Below are 21,566 nucleotides of genomic sequence, written 5' to 3' on the forward strand. Positions count from 1 at the left end.
AGCTGAAAAGCTTTTAGAAATAATCTACTACAACATTTTTTATCCAAAAATTTCAAAGGTACCACCAGCATTTTAAAGAAACAGAATAGAAAAGAAAATATCAGAGTGTACTGGAGACAATAAGATTAAATTTTGCTTTATAAAATTTTTGACTGTTATATATATGTATTATGCACATACATATGTGTATATTGGATCCCAATATACAATGTACTTCTTATTGTAGGATGTAGTAAAAGAAGTTACAATACCAATGGTGTAATGTGTCTTCATTTTATAAATGAGGAAACTGAGGCAGGGAAAAGGAAAGAAAGTGACTTGTTCTGGGTATCTTAATCATTGTAGTAGGAGCTCAAATGAGAAACACAAAAATGTCTAATTCTAGAAGGAAAATGCACCCCACTATGGATGCTAATCCATAACCTTCCCAAGTAGGTTTTTGTTGCTTATTATAAATTATACACTGTTAAATCATCTAGTCTTTAAAATACACCCAGAAAGTCTGGTTCAGCCATTCAGATAGTTGTGCACTATTAGTCCTGAATGGCACTGAAAGAAAGATAAACCCTTCTTTATCTTTGTCTCCCTTTCTTGCAGATATTTCTTGTAGGTGAAAGCCAGTAATGACAAAAATCTCCTTATGCTTCTTAAAAAGCAGCTCAAGAAATGTACATCAAAAGTTTAAATGAGCATACTTTCCTGCTCCAAACTGGCCAGAGGTGTGACTTATTTAGTCCACATGATCTGAAATGCACATACCTTTCAATCCAACAATTCCACTTTAAGAAAACTGTCTTAAGGAAAACAAAACAAGTAGAAAAAGATGTATCTATTTTTAAAATAATGGTGATATAACAAAAAGACACAGAAATCATCTTGAAGGGATTCACAGTGGCCAAATCTGGGATAATCTGAGCACAAAAAAGATAGTAATTTTATCTTATTGAATAAAATAGGAATTCATGGGTAACACTGAATAAGATAGAAATTCACGGGTTCATATTGATAAATCTAAAAATGGGAGAAGGGAAAGCTTTTTGTTACAACAGAAAGCAAACCGATAAATACAGAAGAAATACTGTGGCTAATAAAAATCATTAATGGATGCTAAAACTAGCGGGTAAAATTTTGATAAGGAACAGGATACTTATACAGTCTCAAAGCATCTCCCCACAAATTCCTTATTAACTAGAAAAGAAACAGTAATTTTATCGTGGAGAGACCTGGGGATACCACCTTAACCACATGCCTCCTGATACAATGCAATGAGGACACGTCACTTTTGTGATATTTTTCTCAAAACTGCATAACTTGAATCTAATCATGAGGAAACATCAGAAAAACACAAACTGAGGGACATTCTACAAAATAACTGACCTGTATTCCTCACTAATGTCAAGGTCAAGGAAAAAAACTGAAGGACAATTCCAGACTAAAGGAGACCAAAGAGATACGACAACTAAATGCAATGAATTAGACTCTGATCCAGGGGAAAAAGTAGTTATAAAGGCTATTACTGAGACAACTAATGAAACTTGAATATGGTCTGTTGATTAGATAACATAATGACATCAATACTAGATTTCCTGATTTTGGTCATTTTATTGTGGTGAATATGTAAGAGAATATCCTTGTTCTTAAGGAAATACACACTTAAATATTTAATGACAAAAATGCACAATGTCTCCAATTTATGTTCAAATGGTTCAAGAAAAGATGCATGTTGTGTGTGTGTGTGTCCATACATACGTATATAGAATGATAAAACAAATGAGGCCAAAGGTAAACACCTGATGAATCTGCATAAAGGATACATGGAAGTTCCTTGTACTATTTTTTACAGCTTTTCTTTAAGTTTGAAATTGTATCAAAATAAACAGTTTTAAAAAGACGTGTACATGAAGTAACCCAAGTGTCCACTGATGAATGGATAAACAAAATGTGGTATATACACACACTGGAATATTATTCAGCCTTAAAAAGGAAGGGAATTCTTTCACATGCTACCACATGGATGAACTCTGAGGACATTATGTTAAATGAAATAAGCCAGTAACAAAAACACAAGTAGCGTATGATTCCATTTATATGAGGTACCTAGAGTAGTCAAATTTGCAGACACAGAAAGTAGAATGGTAGTTGCTAGCGACTGTGGAAGAGGGGAACAGAGAGTTGTTTAATGGGTACAAAGTTCAGTTTTGCAAGATGAAGAGTTCTGGGGGTTGGCTGCACAGCAATGTGAATGTATTTAACATTACTGAACTGTACACTTAACAATGGCCAAGATGTAAGTTTTATGGTAGGTGAATTTTATCACAATTAAAGATTTAAAATACACATAATGAATTTCTTACATAAGGTATGTATACAAGAATAGTCACTGCAATCTTTTTTGTAACACTGTTAACCAAAATGTCCTTTAAGAGGATAAGGCAAACCTATACGTACAGACATGCTGGGGAAAAAAGTGAAAAATGCAGGCTTACAAAATACTATATTTAATACACTATCTGTGTATAAAAATTAAGTTTTTTAGTTCTTTTATCCATTTCTCCCTCAAAAGTCTAATAGAGGTGCACCATAAGTTTAGGAGTGGTACTATCCAGGTAGTAGAATTAGGAAGGGGAATATTATTTTCTCTACTTAGAATTAACTAATTTTAGTAACTGTCTTATTTGCACTGTTTGTGTGTAAACATTTTAAGAAGTACTGTCAGTAAAGTTGTGGTCCCTCCTCCTAATGCCACTCCGCTCCGCACACACGACCATCACCATGGATCTGGAATGACTCCTTGTAGGTCATGTATTTCTACTTGTATTCACCATGTAATATACAGTACAGGTTTTTAAATTCTACATAAATGTTACTGTACTGCATGTCTCATCCTAAAAGAAGTTTTTCCTCAACGTTAGTTTTTATATATATCCATGCCAACACATATGCATCCACGTTTTTCATTTCAACTTCTAAGTACTACTCCATCTTATGAATATATTATACTCCCTCCTGATTCCTTTGGAGGCAAATCCCTGGAAAATTCTACAACTCTTTGACAAAGCTAGACTGGAAATGTGTACAGAAAGAGTTGAAGAGGGAGAGAATGGCCAATTAGGTTCTTCCACATATGTTTTGAAGCTGATTACAGACAAGTTTACCCTTCAATTTGCTAGGAATCACACAAGCAAAACTCTGAGATTCTATAAACCCTTAGATCTCTTCATTCTTCTCAAACAATCTTTAGTCTTATAAGATTGTCCTTTGGTAAGGGAGCAAATTTTAAGAGGGATAAGACACTAACTTGTAGGAGCCACACCTTACACCTTTTTAATTTTACTAACAAAATATAAGGAAACACTTAACTGGTGAACTCCTTTAGGGCAGGGTTTGTCGATCTTCTGAAATTCTGGAATACTTGCCTGGTGATCCCAGATTGAGAAACTATGATCTAGGTTTTACCTCCAATCTTATATTAAAAACAAAACAAACCAAAAAACCCCAAACCTATTCACTTTAAAGTCCATGGTTTCATTTCTACCTCAAAGGCAAAAACAGCCAGATCCCAGCTAGTTTGAGCTTCAGACCAAGCAGGCTTCAGGATATGATGCAACAGCTTAGGAGATAGTGAGCCCCCAAGCAGATTATACAGTAACAGATTCACCTCCTTGCTGATAGGTCTTGCTTTCAAACCTGTTGAAACCTTTGCATCTAGAATGACATCAAACATCTGAGACTAATGTTATTTGGCAAAGACAAATGACTATGAAGGTCTATTGACATTGGAAAGGTACAAGTAACAATTCTGAATCTTCTAAGTTATGCCATAACACTTTCATTTTTCTTTAAAAAAAAAAAAAAAACTAAAGCCCTAGTGGGGTCAAACGACTTTCAGCTGACATTTCCTGTATGAACATCTTTGGAGACCCTGCCTCTGAACACTTCCTGGAAGATTAGGATGAACCTTGCCATTTTAAAATATCCTAGTTTATTAGTAATTTCTCTCGTACATTCTTCCCAAATCCAATTAAAATGGTACATTTGCTTGAGTTTAGTTGGTAAGATTCCTTTAAAGTTCACACATTTTAAAATATCTGTATGAAATAAAAAGTCAGGAGCCCTTTCATAAACAGCTAATGGACCAACATGCTAAGCAGAATCTCCTGTTCTGACTGCAAACAAAAGGCTGCACTACATGTATCTCCTCTGCCTTTACCACACAGGAGAGAGCAAGATGTGTCATCAACAGGCTAGAGGGGTAATAAAGCTACTTCTACTCTTATGGTCCTCAACACAGCAATGGCAGAGAAAAAGACAGCACGAGGTGCATAAGACCAGAGGACTCAGACCAGCTGATTAATCCTTGAAGCCCTGCTTGGTTGGGCTGCAGAGTAGCCCTGGAAGCCCCCTTCTCCATAAGTGGACTCCCATGAAAAAACAGAGTGTGGCCCTCTACTCTGCTTTTTACTCTCTACTCTCTCTGTGTTTGGCACTTTTACTAATAATTAGCTCACATCCTTCCATATGACCGCATCATAGATAATACATATTAAAAGCACATGAAGGAAAAGTTACTCCCTGCAAGAAAAGATTAAGGATGTACAGTTTGGGAAATTAATCTTTCATTCATCCAATTTTGCAGTAAACATTCAGGAACATGCTGGGTTTATTATCAGTTACGTACACTTGGTGAACAGGCAGCCACTTAGCTGGCCTCCAGATCAGCTGGGAGGGGACATGGGAGCACAACCTATACACCTACCCCTCAGGAGAATGACAAGGTGAGCATGGACCCAAAGAGTCCTCATCCTAATTAAGGAGTATTGGCAGTGGCTGGGTGCTCTTGTGTGACCACTCCCCAAATGGAAGTGCTACTATGCCCCTGCTCTGGGCATGCATAAGCTGTTTCCTTTATCTACATTAAAGCATACCTATTTTACCTATGAGCTGATGCCTTTCAATTAATTATATTATCAACATCACCTTATTGCATGGGCAACCTAGACTATGGAAGAATTTTTAGCAAGAAGTTGTTATTAAGCCCTTACCTCCAGAACAGTGATGAGTTGGTGGTTATGCCACTTGTTAAACAAGCACCATCACACTCTTTTGAGAACCAAGAATCTGAACTGTGACATACTCTAAATTCTTCCTGGAGACAAGTGAATACTGGGTCAGCTTAAAGGAAAATCTAAGTTATTATACTTATTTAAAGATGAAAATGTTTGACACAATTTATTCATGAAACCAGGACACAGAGGAAAAAAAAGATTTTCAAGTCTTCTTTATAATGCATTTCTGCAATATAGATATGCCTATCCTCTAATTAGCTAAAGTGTGCCAACCATGCTTATCCTGATCAGAATGTTACACTTCCCGATTTGAAAATTTTGAGATGAGAATATGGCAAGAAACAGTGTTTACTGACATCCCAGGAGGTGAATTCCATTCAACTACCCTCACTGGAAATTCTGTTCTGCTGAACCTCAGATGGCTAGCTTGTGTCAGACACCAGGAAGACCAGAATAGGAGGGCTACACAAACTACACAAAGGCGTGGCTGTCACTCACATAATACTAAAAGTATTTTCTGATAATTTACGTTACGTGTGCTTACCCATACACTTTACAACCCTTTAAGAAGTTCTAAGCTAGAAATAGCCACAGGATACCTATTCTCTGTTTCCTGAAAGACTGAGTAGCTCAAAGAAAAAAAATATGTTGGCTTAACATGATATCATATGAGATCCTGCTCCTTAAGCAAAAACCACATTATATTTTATAGAAGCTCTGACAACCTGTTGTCTTATAAAACAGGCGTAATTAAATGGGAAAAGCATTGCCTGCTCAAGTGAGAAAAGTATACATTATATATAAAAGAACTCTGATTTTATAGTTTCTGGATATCCCATCAGGTAGTTTACCTTTTAAAGTATATTCGTATATTTAATATTACATGTTAAAGTCTCCTTATCAACTTAGCTTCTGAAGTCTCTATTTCTATTTGGTTCATTTTTATAATTTCTGTCTATTAATACTCTCCATTTGATGAGTCACTATAACCACACTTTCTTTTAAACATTTATAATTATGTAATTTTAAACATATTATAATTTGAAATCTTTGTCTGAGTCCAACATCTGGGCCCCCTGAAAGGCAGTTTCTATTGCGTGCTTTTGCTCCTGTGTATGATCACACTTTCCATTTTCTCTGCATGTCTTGTAACTTTCTGTCAAAAACTGGAAATTTTAGATAATATATTGTGCCAACCCTAGTTACTTACTCGCCCCTGTTTTGGGGGGCTTGTTGTTTAGTTATTTAGTGGCTTGGCTGGACTAATCCTGCGAAGTCTGTTTACCCTGCAGTGTCACCTCTGAGGTCCCTGCTCATACTTCTTCCCTTGTTTTTACGTTTCAGCCTAGATTCTCAGGGGTCATTCTTGGGTCCACATAAAGCACCTACTGGTCAAAGGTTGTGCTTAAGCCTCCTTTGCAAGTTAGGTTTTCACCCTTTACCGTTGAATGTGTGTGTGGCTTGGAGACTGCTTTCACTTTTTAGGGAATTTATGATTTTGTCCTGCATTCATCCAGGGACTAGTAGCTTGGAGGTTCTCTCTCTGGTCACTACTCAGGGAGTACAGCCTTGGGTGTGCACACAGTCTTCCACACCAACAGGGATGAACATGGAATGTGATTTTATTTTTAAGCCTGGCTTTCCAGGAATCCTCCCTGGGTCAGAATAAGTTATTCTTTAGTCATTGCTTGTTCATAGGTTATGCTTAAGCCCATTAAGCCACTACGACTTCCATATTTTGCTAATGGATCTGTGTGCTTGGGGAACATTTTCAAGTCCACCCCACATCCTGCTCAAACTACTCCTGAGCAGGTACAGCCTAGTGCATGTGCACAGCCTTTCACATCCCAAGAAATGGTTATGATGCCAGGAGGGCTCTTTTTGGCTATCTTTTTCCTTGGTTTATTACATGCCTGGCTGGTTTACCTTTTTGCTTATTGCTAGCTACCTTCTCCCTCTTAACTGTGCCATTGTTTTCAACAGTGCCCTTAGGCATGAACTTCTCTAGACTTGGTTCCCAATACAGTCAGTGTCCCCACCCCATCCTGGTCTGATACGGAACCTCTACCACTGCACAGGTGCTAAGGGTGTGGAGAGCAATTTGCTTCTCCCAGAGTGACACCCTGATGCATCTTGGCTTGTCCCTCCTGGTATAAAACCTCTGCCCTATAAGCAAGCTGCGCTAAGGGCAATCAGGGGTCCCGTACTTTAGCTTGTTATGTCTGGAGCAGAGCCTTGCCTTAGAAGTGGGAGCTTGGACAGGGAAGGAAGCCTGTCCTCTCAACCACCCCTGTCCACAACAGTGCTTCTGTAACATAGAGCTGGAGATGGATAATAGATGCTAGCTGCCTGTCTCTCCCAGGCAGAGTTGTATACCTTGACTTGGAGTTGGGGGAAGAAAGAGCTCTGTATTCTTGGCAGCACCTGCCTGGAGTAGACCTTCTGTAACATGGAGCTGGGAGAGGCAGTAGATGGGGAGCAGGCTGTGACTCAAATGACACAGGCTCTTGCTGTTCCTCACAAAATTTTGCTGAATAAGTGTTTCTTCATTTGCTGTGTGCCCTTAGAACAATTTCCAGAGATTTAAATTTTTTTTTAAATAGTAATTTTCATTAGATGGTTGTTTCACTGGGGAGAGGGTCCCCAACCTTCTCATGCAGCCATTCCAGAAAGTCCCATCCTGAACTATTTCTAGAAAATTAAAACATGGATATGAGATGACAGAACCTGCACCTTTCCTAGATTAGTGGTATGTGTTTGCTCTGTTCTTGAATGACTCAACATTGTTTAAGCAATAGTTTATATTACAGAAAAAGAAAATGCAGAAATCTTTACAATAAGAATTATGTTAATGAGGAACTCTCATATGCTAATTAAGTAACACAATTTACTGTTTTTCTGGGCCTAAATATAAATATTACTGAAAACTCAAAATGTGGGTACATGAGAAAATGTACCATCCTCCTCCTTTTCAAGGATTATTTTTAAGAGTTTCAAAGGTAAAATACACCATCACTTAAATGCTGGACACACATGCCCAGCCACGTATCATCTTGGTTGCTTAGAAACCCTGAGCATGGTCTGAATAAGCAAAATTAGAGCAGCAGAAGGAAGAAACCCTTTGTTAAAAAGAGGTTTAGAGAAAAATGCCTTGGCTACAATTATGTATTTCGAAAATGAAACTGCAAAGTAAACATCATAATGGAAGGTTTAGGATGTCACCTGTGAAGGTGTCTTCTCAAGCAAAAGCACTTTAATTCCTACAGCTCTTGAGTTACATACTTCATCTCAGCAGTAGTTCACCAAGGAAAAAGAACAACTTTAATGCATGTAGAAAATTTCCATAATCTCATACATCAAAGTGTCAAAAAACCAGCAAGAAAGAAAAGCTGACCTATATTTACGAACCCCAAAGGTCAATGTGAAATCAACTTTACACTAGGCTCAGGAGGTGTAAAAATTAATTTCCACTCAATTCTGACCATTTAATAGGTAGAATCAGATGTGAGGCAACTCATCAACAATGCCGTACATTTCACAATAAATTTCAAACCTGATTATATTAAAAAAGACAAAAGAATACCTGCAAAGAGTGTAGGGTCTCTATCACATAAAGAAAACAGTAACTGACATTGATTCTAGTTTATATTATCTATGAAATATCCATCACAATTTATATTTGGTCATACCTAAGCAAAAAGTGATCTTTAATAATTAGGTGAATTTAAATTCTAATTGTTAGTATTCTCTCTGGATCATTATCCTTTCAGAAGATACACGTGTGTCTGAGTTTAAGTACTCAACTTCCTCTAAAATAAGGCATAATAAAAAAAATAATAAATTGCAAGAACGAGTGGCTAAAGCAAGAATTTCTCAAGCAAGCAAGCAACATTCAGAATATTCTATTCCTTTTTAAAAGGGGAGGAGTAAAATGACTTTTAAAGTTGCCAACACAGTTACAGTTCCTACAGTGGATAAGAAAATTACTTTAGAAACCAATAAGAAATATCATACAAAATTAAAAATTCTTAGGCATAGTCTCTCTTACAGACTTTTATGGTTCATTTGCTTGTGAGGTACAAATCTTGGGATACTTACCTAATTTGCAAATGGTGCTCATTTTCCTGGCTGTACAGAGATCAAATTAAAAGAAGGAAAGGACTTGCCATCCAAAAAGGGTAGTGGCCCTCCTGTATGTTCTAAAGATCATCAAAGGGATCACTATGCTTCTTTGTATTTAATATTAGTGTTGTCTCTGCAAAAGCTGATTTCCACTTAACATTTCTTGATCTTTTTTCTTTTCTTTTTTTTTTTTTCCTGAGGAAGATTAGCCCTGAGCCAACATCTGTTGCCAATCTTTCTTGATCATTTCTTAAAAAATAACAAACAGTCTGAAATTCCTGAGAAAATGGACTATTTCCTATTCTCCTATATTCAACCTAATTCTAGGGTTAGAGAAGTTTTATTTAGGGTCCAATCTGACTTTCTGTTAATACATGTAAGGCATACAGAACAGCACCCAGCATATAGTAAACACAATAAACGGGAACTGCTATCCTCATCCTTATGCTGCAGAGAACCTCCCCAACACAGAAGTCACCGAGGGCCTTCACCTCATTTCTTAAGACATTTACCTCCATTCTACTTCAGCTAACCATGCCCAAGGCAATAATCTGACCCTCAGGAGCCAAACAGCCCATTTCAGACACTCTTAAACTCACCATCACATACTCTGACCACAATCTACTTTCCTTCCACAGTCTGTACTCCTTTCCTTTATTCCTACTATTCTGCTTTTCTTCCCCAGTTCCTCTTACGTGATCAAGTTCTTGCCAGTCTTATGTCCTCATCCAATTCCGCGCAAACTCCTATGCTCCATTATTTGGACTACTGCCACCAATCCCTAACTCCCTTGTAACTTTGTCTTCTGTTCCACAAGCCCTGCAAACAAACCCCAACTCCAGATCTGTCTGTCCCACAATCTGCTCCTAATCTAGACTACCCAATTCTGTTGGAAAGATTTACACAACTGGATAGACTAGGGCCACTTCAGGCCAACTGGCCCTCCTTCAACACTCCCTATTTGCTGGTTCCTGACTATCAGCATACAAACATGCTACAATTTGTTCCCAGATAACGCTGAAAAACAAACAAAAAAGTTCTCTTTTGATCCTTGACGCCATAGCCATCACTATCTCTTTTTCCTTTCTCATTCAAGATTCTCAAGATAGAAAATCTAGATGACTTCAGGTTTGATGAAGACTTTTTAGATGCAACACTAAAAGCATGATTGTGAGAGAAAGACTGATAAATCGAACTTCATTAAAATTAAAAATCTCTGCTCTGTCAAAGACACTGTCAGGAGAATGAGAAGAAAAACTACCGACTGGAAGAAAATATTTCCAAAAGGCATAACTAATAAAGGACTGTTATCCAAAATGAAGAACTCTTAAAACTCAACAATAAGAACACAAACAATCCGATTAAAAAATGGGCCAAGACTTTAACAGACACCTCCCCAAAGAAGATATATAGATGGCAAATAAGCATATGAAAAGATGCTCCACATCATACGTCATCAGGGAAATGACAACTAAAGCAACAAGATACCACTACATACCTATTAGAATGGTCAAAATCCAAAACACTGAAAACACCAAACGCTAATGAGGGTGTAAAGCAAGAGGAACTCTCATTCACTGTGGGTGGGAATCCAAAATGGTATGGCCACTTCGGTGGTTTCTTTCAAAACTAAACACACTCTTACCATAAGATCAAGCAATCAAGCTCCTTGGCATTTACCCAAAGAAGCTGAAAACTTACATCCACACAAAAACCCGAACACAGATGCATAAACTTTACAGCAGCTTTATTCATAATTGTCAAAACTTGGAAGCGACCAAGATGCCCTTCAGTAGGTGAATGGATAAGCTGGTACATTCAGGATATCAATGTATAATGGAATATTATTCAGTGCTAAAAAGAAATGAGCTATCAAGCCATGAAAAGACATAGAGGAAACTGAAATGCCTATTACTATGTGAAAGAAGCCAATTTGAAAGGCTATATATCATATGATTCCAGCATTCTGGATGACATTCTGGAAAAGGTAAAACTATGGAAAAAGTTAAAAAAAAAAAAAACAAAAAAACAATGGTTGCCCGGGGCTACAGGGATGGAGGGATGAATAGGCAGAACACAGAGGATTTTTAGGGCAGCAAAACTACTCTGGATGATACTGTAACAGTGGGTACGCATCATTATACATTTGTCTAAACCCACAGAACACACAATACCAAACGTGAACCCTACGGACTTTGAGTGATAATGATATATCAATGTAGGTTCGTCAGTTGTAACAAACATACCACTCTGGTGGGGGATGTTGATAATGGGAGAGAGGCTGTGGATGTGTGGGGCAGGGAGTATATGAGAAATCTCTATACCTTCCACTCAATTTTGCTCTGGACTTAAACTGCTCTAAAAAACAAAGTGTGTGTGTGTATAAAGATTCTCAATAGATATATTCTTGCTTGGTTTAACCTTAAGGAGTGCACACAGTAATAACATCAGAGGAAGTAATACCTACAGGACAAGGATTAACAACTCAAAACAATCACTACCACCTGTTCACTGAGTAACTAATTATTAAGCATCAGCTACTGTGGCTAGTGGCTTTACCCTATTTTAAGGAAGTAGGGGCTCGCAGAGATGAGGAAGTAGGGGCTCAGAGAGATTAACTTCTCTTAAGTCATACAGCTAATAATAAGGGGTAGAAACAAACAGGACATACCCCCACAGAAAGCAAATATGGGTTGAAAGAAATAACATTGGGAAATGGTTCCCTTAAAGCATTTATACAGTCCCCAGAGAGGTTAAATTCCTCACTGTGAGAAACTGGTTTGGTAATACTGGCGAGGAGAGGAGTACCTTGTTTAATTTAACAAGTTTGGATTTTAAGTCAATCCAGCAATAAATATGAAGTCCTACTACTACAGTTATTTTCCCTGAAGAACCCAAGATTCTAAATTGTAATCTGCCTTGTTAACTTAGTCTTTACACTATCACACAGTTTGAAGATTAAGTCCACAAGTTCAATACAATTCATTATTGCATAATACTTTTAAAAACTCTTTTTAGGGAGTAGTATTAAAACAATTATATTTATCAAATTAAATACTTGAACTGTAAAATAAATACCATTCAGTAAACAAATGACAATTCTCACTGATTGTTCAATTTAATTCTTCTTTTAAAAAACGTAGAGGTCAACTTTTAAAAATGTCTACTAAAGTCATTCTATTTTGAGAACCATTCTTTAGAACTGATTGTATATGGAAACCCGAAGCCACTACTTGGGGAGAAGACCCATTATCAGCTTTTGACACAGAATCTTTATTTTTTTCTAGTTTTATTTAACATCAATTTTGAAACCACACTGGAAAAATAATCTTCTTTATTTTTACCAACTTTGGTAAGTATCTTTAAAAAGAAACTGCGTATTTTTCAAAACAACTTAGCAGACACAAGATGTGCTCCCTCTGCTGGTTTTGCAGTAGTTCTTTTTAAAGGTTCCTTACACCTTGAAGTGGAAATGCAAAATACTTTTTTTCTAACAAAATAACTAGAGAAGGATGGCATATCCCATTATAATCTATCGACACCTTCCAGCAAAGCAGATTCAGCAAGGGTCTATTATACTAATCTCAATGGACTTTCCCCTTTCTTATTCTGGGTGATTTTCTTATATTTTAACATCTCCATTTCTCATAATGTAAAGGTAAAAGCTTTATACAAAGAGAAAGGGGAGGGACTAGTTTCTCTCACTAAAAAACACTGAAGCATGCAGTTTGGCACATCTGAGTTCACAAAAAAGCTGAAATGGAATGTAAAACATAACCGGTAAACTCAAATCTATTTTTAAAAGCTGAAGAAACCACTGCTTCAGTAAAAAGGCCAACTTTGTATTAACACTTTTTCAAATCCCAAAGGGGATGGAAGGTTAAAAAAATCGATGTACAAACTAAAAAATATTCTTTCATTAGAAGTTTTTTTTCTTTTTGCTGAGGAAGACTGGCCCTGAGCTAACATCCATACCTATCTTCCTCTACTTTATATGTAGGACGCCTACCACAGCAGTGGCTTTTGCCAAGCAGTGCCAGTCTGCTCTGGGGATCTGAACCGGCGAACCCTGGGCCGCCAAGAAACGGAATGTGTGTGCTTAACCACTACGCGACCTGGCCGGCCCCAGAAGTTATATTTTTTAACTCCTAGAATTTTAAGTCATTTGCAAAATAAAATTTATTTTGAAACAGTATCTAAAAGTAGGGTATTTAAACAAAAGCTCTAAATCTGCTAACTCAAATATCTAAAGCTATTAATTTATTTGCCAACAGCCATTAGATGAATGTCATGAGAGTTGTTATAGAGATGGCCTGTAATTGACTGACTTTAGCCATCCCTGAAAGGCTTCCAGGGAGAACATGAAAAGCTACCTGCTTCTTGAATATCAGTAAAATAAAAGATGAAAGGACTTTCACTCAAGGCACAGTTGCTAATTGTGCAATGAGCAAAGTACATTACCACAGAAAGCTAACTGTGGATTGGCACGTAAAATTCAGTACAAATAGAGAAATGTGAGTAGATGGAAGGGTAAATAATCCTTCCGGACAGAGCTGAATTACCGCTTTAAACTACTGGCTGTCACACACATGCTGTTCTAATTACCTGGTTAAAGCAGCCTGCATACCATTCCTGTGAGCCTCCTATGACAAGCTTGGTCTCACAATAAGGTAAGGAGGGGGACATTGCAATAAATACAAGTTCCATTAACTAAATCAAACAAGCAGGTGGTGCAACGACACCAACTCTAGCTAGAAAAACACTGCAACTTGATTTACATGCAGAAAAGCAAAATTTCTACTTTAAAAAAAAAAAGAAGATTGGCAAACTTGGATTCCTATTTTCTAATTTATCCCTGAATTCTATGTCCCTTCCCATTATAGAATCTATTATTATATGAAGTTTAGTTTCTGTAAAGAATAAACTAAAGCCGAGCTAAGTCTGTTGCTATCTTCTCATATTAGATATAAATAAGTTATTTTGAACTTAGATCTCAGAAATCTAGTTCTTCGATAAGGGTTTACTTGCAGCCATTTTGGCTAAAGTGTTTAGATTTTTCAGCTAGCAGGTTTCCATGTCTGTTCAATAAGCTTCTCATTAGCTTTATGCCAAAAGAATACATCTTTTCACCAACCAAGTTAACTATAATATACTAGCCTTTGTATTAGCATTTTGGGGGACAAGAAAGACTTAGGTCTTACACAGAGTAGAAACATGCCCTCTGCACAGTAAAAACCACGGTCACAAAACCAGGTCTGATCTTTACTTTCCAGTTCCTAGATTTGAATAGATAATAATAGATCAATTTAGAACATGCCTTTCAAATCAATCAAATGCTGATCATAAGCAAAGAAGTTTGCTAGGTTCTAAGTAAAATAAGACATGGCCACTACTTTGCAGGCATAGTTGAGCTGAACAAAGTCCAGGGACTCCTTTGGGCTTTGCCTGGTCACTGTTCTCCAGAGTTATTACATAAGCAACTTCTCTCAGTTGCACTTAACTCTAGCTTTTAAAAGAGATGCAAAAAAAATAAAATGAAATAAAGGAGATACAGATATTTATCAAACACCCAGACTCCCGCCTTCTCCAGAAGTTCCTCAAGACACTTTAAAGAACATATGTCCCGAGAGTTTTGTTCTCTTTGGGGTAATGAGGCTCATGACTCCCGTAACTTGCTCTGTCACTTAAGGCCCTTCCTTTAATACTTCCATGACCACTGAGCAGAGCCAAATGACATTTCTGATACAACTGTCTCAAAGACCTGACAAAGATGTTCTCCACAGGATTATTTCTATTGGTGAAACTTCCAAACAGCTGATATGCTCAATGAAAAAATGATTAAAGTATAGCAAGTCCATATGGCCTGGATTATTATACAACCATCATGAACATTTTCAAAGATAAGCATCTCTGCTATAAAATAAAATAATTATAATTATATTGATTATATTACAGTATGATCTATAACAGAATTATCAGCATTATCATATTAATATGGATAAATGCTCACAATATAGCAAAAAATGCAGGATACAAAACTAAAGTAGGATTCCAATTATGTAAAATACATACATATAACAAAGGAGATACATTAAAAAGTCTAGGCAGGAACTCCACTGGGCAGATAAGAATTAGCTCAATTGACCAACAACCTTAGGAGGGAGTTATAATTATCTTCATTTACAGCTGGAGAAACTGAGGCTCATGGAAGTTAGGAAATTGTTCAGAGTCACAGAACTAGAAGGGCAGAGTAAGGATACAAGTATACAAGTCTATTCGACTCCAAAGTCTGAGCACTTTCCTCGATGCACCAAAAAAAGATTCCAAAACTGAGACAGGTTTGAACTGAGGATTGAATATGCTAAGGGGAGTTTGTTGTTTCCAGAAGGGCAAGATAAGAAAAGGTAGGGCTGAGCACAGTAGGGTCGCTAGACACAAGTTTATGTTTGAGGAATATGACACAGATCCTCTGAAGAGCAGGAGAATAGCAGCTGCAGAAGATGAACCTGAAACTGTATTGCATATTGAGGCAGCTATTCAGGAGGTGAATAAAAGTCGCAGTGAAATCCAAGTATATGATTACAGAGTAACTATGTATCATTTTAAGGAAAAAGACAGGGCACAAACAATGAAACGAACAAATAAGTGGCAGCACCAAGAATGGAGAAGAAACAAAAAACATATAGTGAAAGGGCAGCAACTTCAGTATACAAACACCTGGGTTCTATCTTGGCTACATAACCCTGAGGAAGACAGTTTTCTCCTTTGGTTATATCCTTCATCTATCACATTCTTACTCAAATTGTTATTTTTACCTTATCTCTGATACTGCTAGAATCTTAGCAGGTTTTTACTCCATTTATTGCCCTTCTTCCATTATGTCATTGTCATTCCTTTTGGTTCTATGTCTTTTTTAGACTATGGAAGACAATGGAATTGTTAGTTTTCACAGTCAATGTTCATTTAAATCAAGCCACAGTTTTATTTCATCCCTTGTAACAAGTTCATCTCTTCTACCAGCTTTTTTGTCTGGCATTTTTCCCCCCTCCTACCTGTTTTCTCTCTTTCTTTTCTTTTCTTTCTTTCTTTAGTACTTCTTTCACTGCAGATCTGCAGGTTACAGACTCCCTTGGTTTTGTTTTTATGAAAATTCTTTCTCACTTTTATTTTTGAAGGGTATTTGCCCTATGTTTTGAATTATAATTTGATAATTATTTTCTTTCTGCCTTTTTAAAGATGCCATCCCACTGTCTTCTGGATTTCATTGTTTCTGTTGAATAATCAGCTGTTGGTTTTAGAATTGTTTAATTAGTGAAATGTGTCCTTTCTCCTGAATACTTTCATTTTTAGCAGTTTTATTTTTGTTATTACCCAATTCTCTGTGCTGCCACAGAGTCAGTTTTACTATGATAAGCACTGGTATGGATTTCTCTGTATTTAACATTCTGATGATATAGCTAAATGGAAATTACTCAAATTGGATCACAATGAGAAAAAAGCACGAACAAAAAAGAACAGAGTACCCAAGGGGAGCCAAACAAACAGTCTTACGTATGTGTAACTGTAATACTAGAAGAATAAGAAAGAGAAAATGGGGTAAAAACTAGTATTTGAAGAAATTATGGCTGAAAATTTTCCAAAATTAGTGATACCCCCCCAAAAGTTCAGAAAAAAAAAAAAAAAAAAACCCCCCCCCCCCCCCCCCCCCCGAACACACACACACCCAAGGGTCTCCTATTCAAAGTACTGGAAACCTAGAATAAAGATAAAATCTTAGACAGCTAAAAGAAAAAAGACATTCTGAAGAACAAGATAAGAATTGCAGCAGGCCTTCACATCTGAAACTATGAAAGCCAGGAGAACATGGAGCAACATGTTTAAAGTGCTGAAGGAAAAACTAAACTGTCAATCCATAATTCTATACCCAGGGAAAACATATTTTAAAAATGAAGGATGAATAAAGACCTTCTCAGATAGACACATGAAAAAAGTGAAAGAATCTACTGCCAGCAGACCTATATGACAAGAAATGTTAAGGCAAGTTCTGTAGGCAGAAGGAATTTGATAGCAGATAGAAACTTGGATGTACACACAGAAATGAAGAGGGAAAGGGGGGAGGGTAGAGGGTGAAAGCGGTAACACTGCACACATGTATGGTGACAGATGGTAATTAGTATTCAAGGTGAACATGATATAGTCTACATATGATGTACACCTGAAACTTATGTAATGTTATAAACCAATGTTACCTCAATAAAAAAATTTTTTTTAATGAAAAACACTTAATATAGAATTTAAGGTAAATATAAAGTTAATGTTTCCCTACTTGTATTTGCTCTGATAGGTGACAGCTCAAAGCAAAAATAGTAGCAATGTATTATGTGTTTATAGCATATATAAAAGTAAAACATATGACAACTTACCCTCCCACTGGAAATGCATGAGCATTCCTGTTGCTCCACATCCTCACCAACATTTCATACTTTTTTTGTACTTTCCTGATGATTAAAAGTTGGAAGTTTTTTTGCATATGTTTATTGACCAGCTGGCTGTTTCCTTTTGTGACATGCTCAGTTTTTGCCTATTTACCTGCAGGGTGTTTTTTTTCAAGGAAGGTGTCTTCTTTTTTACTAATACATAGGTATGCTTTATGTATTCTAGACATGAGTCCTTACTTTAGTCATTTCCTGAGAGATCACAACCATAAGTGCTGTGTTGTTTCAGTGGTATTAGATCTAAATGAACAAGAATAAAGTAAGAAATCACAAGGAAGACATTTTATTACAGTCATATTTAAAGTGTTTTGTTTGTTGGTATTTAGTAGCAAAGAAACTGGTAAAGTAGAAGTAAAGACAAAAGATAAAATCAGAATCTGAAATCCCCAGAGGTTGAAAATTTGTACAATCAGTTTACAGGATAGCTATCAGCCTGGGCAAACTTAGATCAGCAGTCAGAAAGAGGGCCATCCACCTCAATAGCTCGTGGATACATCTTGACAGAGATATTTCAAAAAACAGTTTTAAAAACTGTAATATTTAAAGATAATGAGTAAAGAAGCCTGACAGAACATTAATGGCTTCTTCTATAAACCCCAATTTTCTTAAGATAGGTGTTTAGATAAAACTCAAACAGCTAGCCAGGACCAAGACTGAAGATTTGGGTCCTCCTGATGTCCCAGTTCCTCCAATGGCTATTAAGTAAGGCTCAATCAAGACAGTCAAGCAAAACAATGTGTCTATGATGAGAGTCAAGGTCAATCTAACAGAAAATACATCTAATGAGAGGTCGTTAAAACAATTCCTTACAAGCAAAAAATAGAGCTTGATTTGGAGCGGGCTATTCTGCTCCATGCTTTCTTCATAAAGAAAGGAAAAAGCTAAGTCAACTAGTTACACTCTATAATGGAATTCTGCATGTAATATATGAAATCTATCCATGATAAACCAAAAGCCAGGCCAAGATTCCACAGTATTACTTCAAAGTAAGGTGAGGAGCTGCAACTTGTAATTTATTCACTGGCATACTAACTTTGACCTTTATTTTGTTGCCATACTTAAGGAGAGGTAAGTGAATTCTTTACTACCACAGTACCTTAGGTCAGACAAGCTTTAGTTGCAATGGGACGTCACCTTCTGACTCTAATCAAACACATCTGCAGTTGCCTGAGGAAATTAACTGGGAAAAAAGACATCTTGACTAGACAATAAATACAAGTATGGAATATGGACCATTGTATATTCAAATTGTAGTTTATTAAGGCTATTCAGAGCTGAGTTTTTTAAAAAAGACAAAATAAGGGAGAAGAACATATTTTTTAAATTGTAATACAACAGAGAAAATTTGGTGTAATGTTTACCTAAAACACTCTTACCTCATAGACATTTAGGTCCTACAAACCCTACCCAAAATTTATAACAGAGGCTAGAGACCCTTGTTTTCTACTTCACGTAAACTGTTATCTTGTAAAAGTATGCCATATAACTATGTGCTCTTAAGTCTAAATTTCAGTAGGCGGCACAAACTACAGAACAGAGAAAGGGAAAGGAAGAGACTCAGACTGCTCCTGGTCTTCATAGTATTTCTGAGATCTTGACTAAAGGGAAGCTTCCACCCCTCTATGAAAGAAAGACTTGAAGACAATTTTCAAACATTCTGGTAGCAAATGTGCTCTCCTAAATGGAGCGACAACTTGGGGAGAGCAAACAATGCCCTGGGGAGTGCCGGTTAACCACCTTCAAGCCTGAAAAGCAACGTCTTCCCAGTCCCTGCAACAAGAGGCATGAATGACAGAGAAGGTAAAAGCAAGGCTCCAGAGCAGGTGCAGCTCAGAGGAGATCCTCGGACTACAGCTGAGGGCTCCCTGAGATGCTGTGCTGAGTCAGACTCTCCCACTCGCCCTACCACACCCCCCTGAGACATCCAGATTGGTTTCAAAGCCTCTGCTGAGAGCATCAGCCTTTTGTACAAATATTAATATTTTATACCTACCAAGGCAGCCAGCCGTGAAGAACAGTTTTTCTTCAAAATTCTGCTTTGATTCCTTGCTACTCTCTCTGAGCTACTGAAAGCTAGATAAGTTACACACACACCGCTGGGTGTTTCAAGCCTTAGTACATTCATTAATATTTTATAGACTTAATTCCAAGGCAGCGAAACAATATATTCTATTAAAAATGTTCTATTTAGAAAAAGGTACCTTTAGAAGGGCAAGCTGCTGCCTAAAATATACTTACAAAAGGAAAAGTTAACCATGAAAAAAGGTATCTCCATATGCTATTCAAAGCTCCTTGTTTCTTTTGAGAAGGACCTTAAAGATTCCATGAAAATAGAGCACGTGGTTTCTGAATAAGGAGGGAATGAGAACAACAATGCACTACTTGTAAACAATGAAGCATTTAAAGGACTTGCTAAATTTATATTCAGGAGAAATATTTTAAAAGCAGGAGGCAGAAGGACATGGAAGAAAATCACTAATCTACTCTCCTAACTATCCCTTATCTTGAGGGACTTACAGATGTTTGTATCCTTGTGACCCCGTTTTGCTCGTGCACACTGTTCACAATCCATCACTAGAGCCCATGTCTCAGAGCCCTGCAGGCTCCAGAAGGCCTCTCTTCCTGCACTGGGGACTGGGTAAAACATTTGGGAAATGGATAGGAACTTACTTAGTTCCAAAAGAAAAAAGTCAGTCAATCCATTCCTTATTTAGTAAACATTAATCAATTAAAAAACTTGAACCTGGAATTTCATCTATAAGAGAAAAAACTAGCTAATGTGCAGGTAGGAAATAAAATTAAATTTGAGAGAGATATCTAGTTTTATACTATGCCTTGAGAGATATCTAGTTTTATACTATACACACACACATCTATACATATAATATTAGGTTATTTAAATATAAAGAGCCATAATACTTATCACACATGGTAGATAGGAGATGTTCACTGTCAGATTTTAAATTAAGCTCATCTAAAGAGAGATCCTAAAATAATACAAGAAATAAAAGTTTACATCATGTGATGCGTATCTTCACGGCTGGGTAAGCATACTCTGAATCCTTATATTGTTTCCAAGCATTTCCTAAGTATTCTGTGGGTAAAACAAAGCCCCTGATCACAGTGCTAAAACAGAGTGCAGAAGTTGTTTTTCTGGGATTTGGGATTGGAGAAGCAGAATTCATAGAGAAAATTATAAAAACAATGTATCAAGTATAAAATGATCCAATGAATAAGATTCAGCACTCACACTGGGAGGCCCAGGTTCATTTCCCAGTGAGGGAACCATGCCACCCTTCTGTCAGTTGTCATACTGCAGCAGCTGCTGTTGCTGTGATGCTGAAAGCTATGCTACTGGTATTTCAAATACCAGCAGGGTCACCAATGGACAGGTTTCAGCTGAGAGCTTCTAGCCTATGAAGACCCCGGCCATCCACTTTCAAAAAATTGGCCATGAAAACTCTATGAATAGCATGGAGCACTGTCTGGTAGAGCACCGGAACATGGGAGGATGGTGCAAAAAAGACCAGGCAGGGTTCTGCTCTGCCGTCCACAGGGTCGCTAGAAGTCAGAATCAACTAGACAGCACTAACAACAAAAATAAATCGGATATGTGAGCATTTAGAGAGATTAAAAGGTTTCCCTGAAGAATCAGATTTTGAAGTGCATCTGGAAAAGTATTTGTTAATAATTTATAATTTAAATAATAGGTCATGTCATTTTGTAATAGCTTTATTGAGATATAATTGACATATTATATAGTTGATCCATTTAAAGTATACAATTCAATGGTTCACATTCACAGAGTTGTACAACCATCACTACAACCAATTTCAGAACACTGTCATCACCCCAAAATGAAACCTTGTACCTGGTAGCAGCG

The 21,566-nt window shown here is 37.0% G+C and overlaps 1 protein-coding gene across 1 annotated transcript in view; it reads right to left on the reverse strand.

Moving 5' to 3' along the window:
• Positions 1–21,566, reverse strand: part of ZFAND3 (zinc finger AN1-type containing 3) — a 309,393-nt gene that overhangs the window by 92,944 nt on the left and 194,883 nt on the right. The window lies entirely within an intron of this gene.

Source organism: Equus quagga, chromosome 15, assembly GCF_021613505.1.
Source record: "Equus quagga isolate Etosha38 chromosome 15, UCLA_HA_Equagga_1.0, whole genome shotgun sequence".
Taxonomy (NCBI): domain Eukaryota; kingdom Metazoa; phylum Chordata; class Mammalia; order Perissodactyla; family Equidae; genus Equus; species Equus quagga.